A 6,000-nucleotide genomic window follows, 5' to 3' on the forward strand; every position below is an offset into this window, starting at 1 on the left:
AGCACTCGACCTTCATGAGGCATGCAAAACATTGTATTTACAATTCTGCCCATAGATATATTTGTGTTTTTTTAAAGATCTTATTTATTTATTAGACAGAGATAGAAACAGCCAGCAAGAGAGGGAACACAAGCAGGGGGAGTGGGAGAGGAAGAAGCAGGCTCATAGCGGAGGAGCCTGATGTGGGGCTCGATCCCATAACGCCGGGATCACGCCCTGAGCTGAAGGCAGACGCTTAACCGCTGTGCCACCCAGGTGCCCCACCATAGATATATTTGTGACCAAAAGTGGAATATTTTCACTTAAATTGAAAATGAACTCACCAGGCTTGTGAATCAACAAACAAATTACATGGGCTCTTCTGATGGTCAGAAGAACACTCAGACCTCTGGGTCTAGTTTTCTCCTACAGATAACAAACAAAATACAGCAGGGCCTCTAGTAGATCACGATCGAATTTCAACACAAAGTTCTTTGCAACCATACACAGAATCACCCTCTGTATATATTTTAGTATCATTTAATTTCTTTATTTTTCTATAAATCAAAACTACTTAAGCTAACTTGGATGGTAACTTCTTCATGACAAGGTAATATGTCTATTCTAATTGGCTGTTCCATTTCACTCATGTCCACAAGTCCTTAAGCATTATCATTCTTGGAACACTGGGTGGCTAGTTGGTTAAGTGTGTGCCTTGGGCTCACGTCATGAACCCAGGGTCCTGGGATCAAGTCCCGCATCGGGCCCCTTGCTCAACAGGGAGCCTGCTCCCTCCTCTGCCTGCTGCTCCCCCTGCTTGTGCTCTCTCTCCCTCTGACAAATAAATAAATGAAATCTTAAAAAAAAAAAAAGCATTATCATTCTTTCGACTAGAAAAATCACTTTTCTCAGCATCCCTTTCTTTTCTCATTGACCATCTGACATGGAGAGTCCATAAATACTCAGACATTAACATCCTAATATAAATATAAATTCAGATTTCATCTTCATTGATGACTGCATTAGCAATTTGCAGACATATTTGCAATAAGAAGTTTCCATATTTTTACCTAAAAGGGAGATAGAACTGACTTTCTGGAGGTCAGTAAGCAAGCAAACAAGAAAAGGACTGTGTGTTGTGCTTTTTGTAGAAATTATTTCTCCTAAGAAAATGGCCGGTTAAAAGAAAATAAATGAGTTAAAATCTAATTCTAATAACTAACAACAATAGTTAGCAATGAGTGTTTATTTCCTGAGAGCCAGGCTCTATTTGGGAATACTTTCCTTGCACTATCTAGTTAATCTTTTTGGTAACCTCATGAGGTATAAAATTTCCTCTCATTTTACTAAAGACAAACTGATAAACAGGGGAAGTAACTCACCCGAGGCACACACCTGGAATTGCAAGAAGTCAAAGCCAGTTTGGATCAAGTTTGTCCTTTTATTCTTATCATTACTGCTTCGAACATTCTACTCCCAGCAAGTGTACAGGAGTGTCCAGTCCACACCCAGTCTCCTTCTTCACCTGCCGTTGCCACCAGTGAAACAACAATAAATCCACTGAAAACTGCAATACGAACATTGAAAACAAACACAGGCCAACCCTACAGGGCTGAGCTCCCCTTTATTTCTGATATTTGTCAAGGTAAACTTAAGAGTTTTCTAAGTGTACCTTCTCATATTTTTTCTCTGATATGTGTGTTCCAGATCTTCTTTACAATCTTTTTGTTCACCACCCAGTTCATTATTCTTTTTCCTCCTGACTTCCTACCTAGAAATTGTTGTTTCCTATAAAATTAAGTTGTTTCCTATAAAAACACCACTCTGCTTTTCTTTTAAGATCAACTGTCCCATATCTCTGTTTGATAACATTAACTTCTTATAGTATCCATGATGGAATATATCTTTGGGCTGTCATGGGAAAGGATTGTATTTTCCTGTGTGAATTCTATCTGCTTCTACTCCACATCCTTTTATCCTTCTTTTCCTGTGTTCAGCAATGGCAAAAGGTCAGTTCTATTTTATATAAAATGTATATTTGCCACCTGGTGCTTTTCCTGATTTAAAAAATCAGCTTTTCAACGTGGTTTAAAAGAATTTTTTATGGAGGCAATGCAGACTCTTAGCAGAAGCTTGGAAATGGTGGCATATTTTTTCTCAGGTCTAATAACCCCTAGATTATTCTGTGACAGTTTTTAAATGCTACCTTAATCACAATGGTGAACATTAATGAAGGTTTTTGCCAGATGAAATGGGAAGTTGAAGGTCACATGAAGCTTGATATACTTAATAAAACTAACTTTGAGTTTCACAAGCATTAAATCAGACGGTTATGAACTATTTCCTTGAAAGATGGGGAGGAGATCATCAAAGACTCACATTTCACACAGCAGCCTTTCCCACAGAAGGTAATAAATTCTATGCTGAGTGGTCCCCTATAACCATAAATGCCAAGATGTGGCCAGTTTCCACCTCAGTGAACACGAACCAGCAAGGGTGCTCTTAGAATGAACTTTATCTACTGAAGAAACCTCAACCAGATTTGAATTTCAGCAAAGGAAGGAAACCACAATTTCTCCCATTTCAGCTGTGTCCGGTCCTGTCTTAGGTGGTTTCGTACACTGTCATTTCATTGAAATCCCTTCAGGAGCCTCTGTTGAAGGTGCTGGAAATGTTTCCTTTTACACAGATGGCAGAACAGAGGCTTACAATGCTAGACTTGGTAGGCAAATAGCAGGACTAGGATTCAATCACCGGAATCTAAAAACCAGAACAAATGAATAAACAAAAAGCAGAATCAGACCTGTAAATACAGAGAACCAACTCAGGTGTCAGAAGGGGGAGAGGGAGGGATGGGCAAAATGGCTGACGAGGAATGGGAGGTCCAGGGTTCCAATTACGAAATGAATAAGTAACAGGGATAAAAGGTCCAGCATAGGGAATGTAGCCGATGCTATGGAAATAGTGTTGTGTGAGGGCAGATGGGAGCTACACTTACGGTGAGCACAGCATAACATGTAGAGTCGTCAAATCACTACGTTGTACACCTGAAACCAATGAAACATTGTATGTCAACTATGCTCAAATAAAAAAAAAAAATGTTAAAAACCAAGTCACGGCTCTATCCAACATTCAGCTGCCCTTAAGGAAACACGTGGAAGGGCCGGCCATTAAGTATGTGCACCCAAACCAGAAAAGTCTTTGCTTCCCTAATGCCAACTCTCTTTTTCTTTGCTGATCCTTAATATTGCGGAATTAGGTAGTTTTCTGTTGTTGTTATTATGCTGACATGATACTTAATATTTTCTCCTAAGATGTAAATGTTCTAGAAACAGGTAACAGAATATTCTACATCAGTCATTGATGTTTTAGTATGAATAAGTTTTTAAACTTCTTTCTGGAAGGCAACTTTGAATAGAGGAAAGTAAATGGAAAAAGGGGTGCATGAAAAGTAGGTTGAAGATACACATCAAATACCACAAACTGAGCTCCATGTGACTACCTTGTCTGTGGACTATCAGGCATTTTTTTCAATGGAAATTTAGAAATACAAAGAATACAGTTCTAAGATAGCATCATTTAGACTTCTTCATTGAATCGATTGAGTTTCCACAGCTCTAAAACTGATGGAAGAAATTTTTCTTTGTAGATGGCTAACACTTGTCAAGTATGTTTTAAAAGGAAGTCTCTATGTGTCTGCTGAGTTCACCTGGGATTATTTTACCAAAGAGAAAATAGTTGTGATCTAACCTTTAAAAAATCTCTCGCTTACTATTTCTTCTCCAAGGAGCTTTCCACTGTTTGTGAAAAGGGAAACTAAAGAGCCCAAGTCACATATGTGTTTCTAAAAATTAAAAAAATAAAATAAATCCAAAAGCTGTAGTGATTCTTTTCACTTATTTATTTCTAGTATGAGTATGAAGGTACTTTTCCCATGTCAATTATTGTAAGAAGAAAATTGTTAACTAAAGGGAAAGACAGGAGCTTTTCAGCACTGGGAGGGAATTGTTTGATAGTATTTATTGTTTCGTAAGTCAGTTTGGTAACCACAATTAATAATTAACATGCCGTATCTCTAGACAGCATTTTTTTTTTCTATTTGGGGAGTTTTCTTATGCTCTCCAAACACAGCTGAAACATGGAAAGCTCTGAAATCCTCTTAATATCTGAAATATGCTTGTCTACAGTGGCAAGCAAGAAAGCACTTACCTATCATATCTCTTCAGCGCTGGCGGAGGGCGTTGTAGCTGTGCTTCCTGCTTTGTCAGCTAAACCCACAAAAGATTAAATGCTATGTACATAACAGCCAGTTAGCACAGGTCTGTCTCAGAGGCTGGCAGGTGTTTCCATGAAATTTTGCCCCACCTGTCATAGCACATAGGGAAGCCAGCACCTGGCAACCTAATAAACAACACACTCTTTAATTGCTTTGAGAAAGCACAAGCAGCAGCTGCCGCCGCCAACATTTTTAAGTAAACAACAGGTTTTGCACCTGCTGGAGCAAAAGCCTGACCTTACTATTGGCCAATCATGTGACACCAGGTAACTCAGGCAGCCTATCCTGATGCACGTGGCCTAGGACATTAGTAGCGGTCCGTCAGGATTGATTCTTCCCTGGTGAGGTGATATTTGCCCCCTGGTTGCTTCTTGAGGGCATTTAACTCAGCCCCTTCTTGTGAAAATTGGAATAATGAAATTTGGCTTATGGACAGTTCCTTTTAGTTCCTCTTCCTTCCTTCCTCTGCTTTCTTTTGAGGATGATAATGAGAAAAAATGACTGAGGTCTAATTTTCCATTTTCCGTGTTATCAACAACACTCATTTACAGGACCAGAATGGAGAACACGAGTGAGACAAGTGAACATTCTGCCACTGACCACTCCCAGCTTTCAGACCATGACCAGAAAAAATAAGGCTGCAATAAAATATATTTGTATACAAACAGGCCAGCTGCCTTTGGCAAAAAGAGATGATTTTCAGTGTTTTATGACCTTGTATAGGGATCCTTTTGCTGTGACATGAGACCAGTCAGCTCAGTTTTTATCTGCTGACCCAAGAGTGAAGTCATGTTTAATTCTCCCTCCTACTAGATATTCCCCCTCCCCCTCCACATACACACGGATACTATTCTGAGGTTTTCGGCAGATCTATCCCGAGGCTCAGTGAAAACACAGCTCAGACTTTAGGGAATCCAGACCAGAGAATGGAACACAAACAGGCAATGGAGACACCCAGCCCCAAGGCGTTTCTGATAATGTCGCCCCCTTGCTCACAACCTCTGGGAACAGAAGTCTCTCTCGTGGATGGAGCACCGGAATCGACTAAAACACACACGCACTCCTAGGTGGGAAAGACAGACTACACCTGGCTAATTCACAGGGCAAATCCCTTGATTTTCTCACACTCAGCCTGTGAGGACGAACTGGGCTTTGGAATGTATTTATTTGTATACGATTTTATCCTTTCTCTTTACGACTTGACTGCCTTCACAAAACAGTAAAGGAAAAGGCTTCAGTTTATCAGAGAGAGAGTACATTTCCAACAAATGAAACACAACAGAAGCTGAGCCTTGAGAAGGAGAGGAAAAAAAGGAGTATTGTGAAGCATGGGTGAAAATATACGCGAACATGCAATGATTTCGATTCTCTCATTTTCATCACAAGCGCACAGAAAAGTCAACCTCGGAGAACAAAGATCAGATGGGCCTGAAGGCAAATGATCAAAAGCCTGTTTCAGAGTCTAAAGCCAACAAAATGTTTGCCTATAGCTTGTTTATGGATTTTGATCAAAAAGAATAATGCCATTGTGAACTAGTCTGAGCTGGAAGAATATTTCCAATGAGATTAATTATTTACCACTATTGATTTGAGAGAGCATTTCTACGAAATCAAAGCGTATTTCTCTTTTCACTTTAACATTTCTAAGAATCTTATAACAACTCCACAGAGTTGTTATTAAACCAAACAACAGTTTTTTAATAGCATGCTTAAAGCAGCTGGTCCAATGGCTATATTGAACACAT

At 39.5% G+C, this 6,000-nt stretch overlaps 1 long non-coding RNA gene across 2 annotated transcripts; it reads right to left on the reverse strand.

Moving 5' to 3' along the window:
• Positions 1-1,400: 1,400 nt before the first annotated feature.
• Positions 1,401-4,460, reverse strand: LOC123000904 (uncharacterized). Of its 2 annotated transcripts, XR_008959708.1 has the most exons (4): positions 4,189-4,460; positions 2,978-3,026; positions 2,359-2,739; positions 1,401-1,504 (listed from the first exon to the last, which is right to left on the reverse strand). It is a non-coding gene; the product is annotated as an uncharacterized LOC123000904 (long non-coding RNA). The 2 variants fall into 2 exon arrangements; XR_006409278.3 differs by having other exon boundaries at positions 1,401-2,739; positions 4,189-4,433.
• Positions 4,461-6,000: the final 1,540 nt, after the last annotated feature.

Source organism: Ursus arctos, unplaced genomic scaffold, assembly GCF_023065955.2.
Source record: "Ursus arctos isolate Adak ecotype North America unplaced genomic scaffold, UrsArc2.0 scaffold_17, whole genome shotgun sequence".
Lineage (NCBI taxonomy): Eukaryota > Metazoa > Chordata > Mammalia > Carnivora > Ursidae > Ursus > Ursus arctos.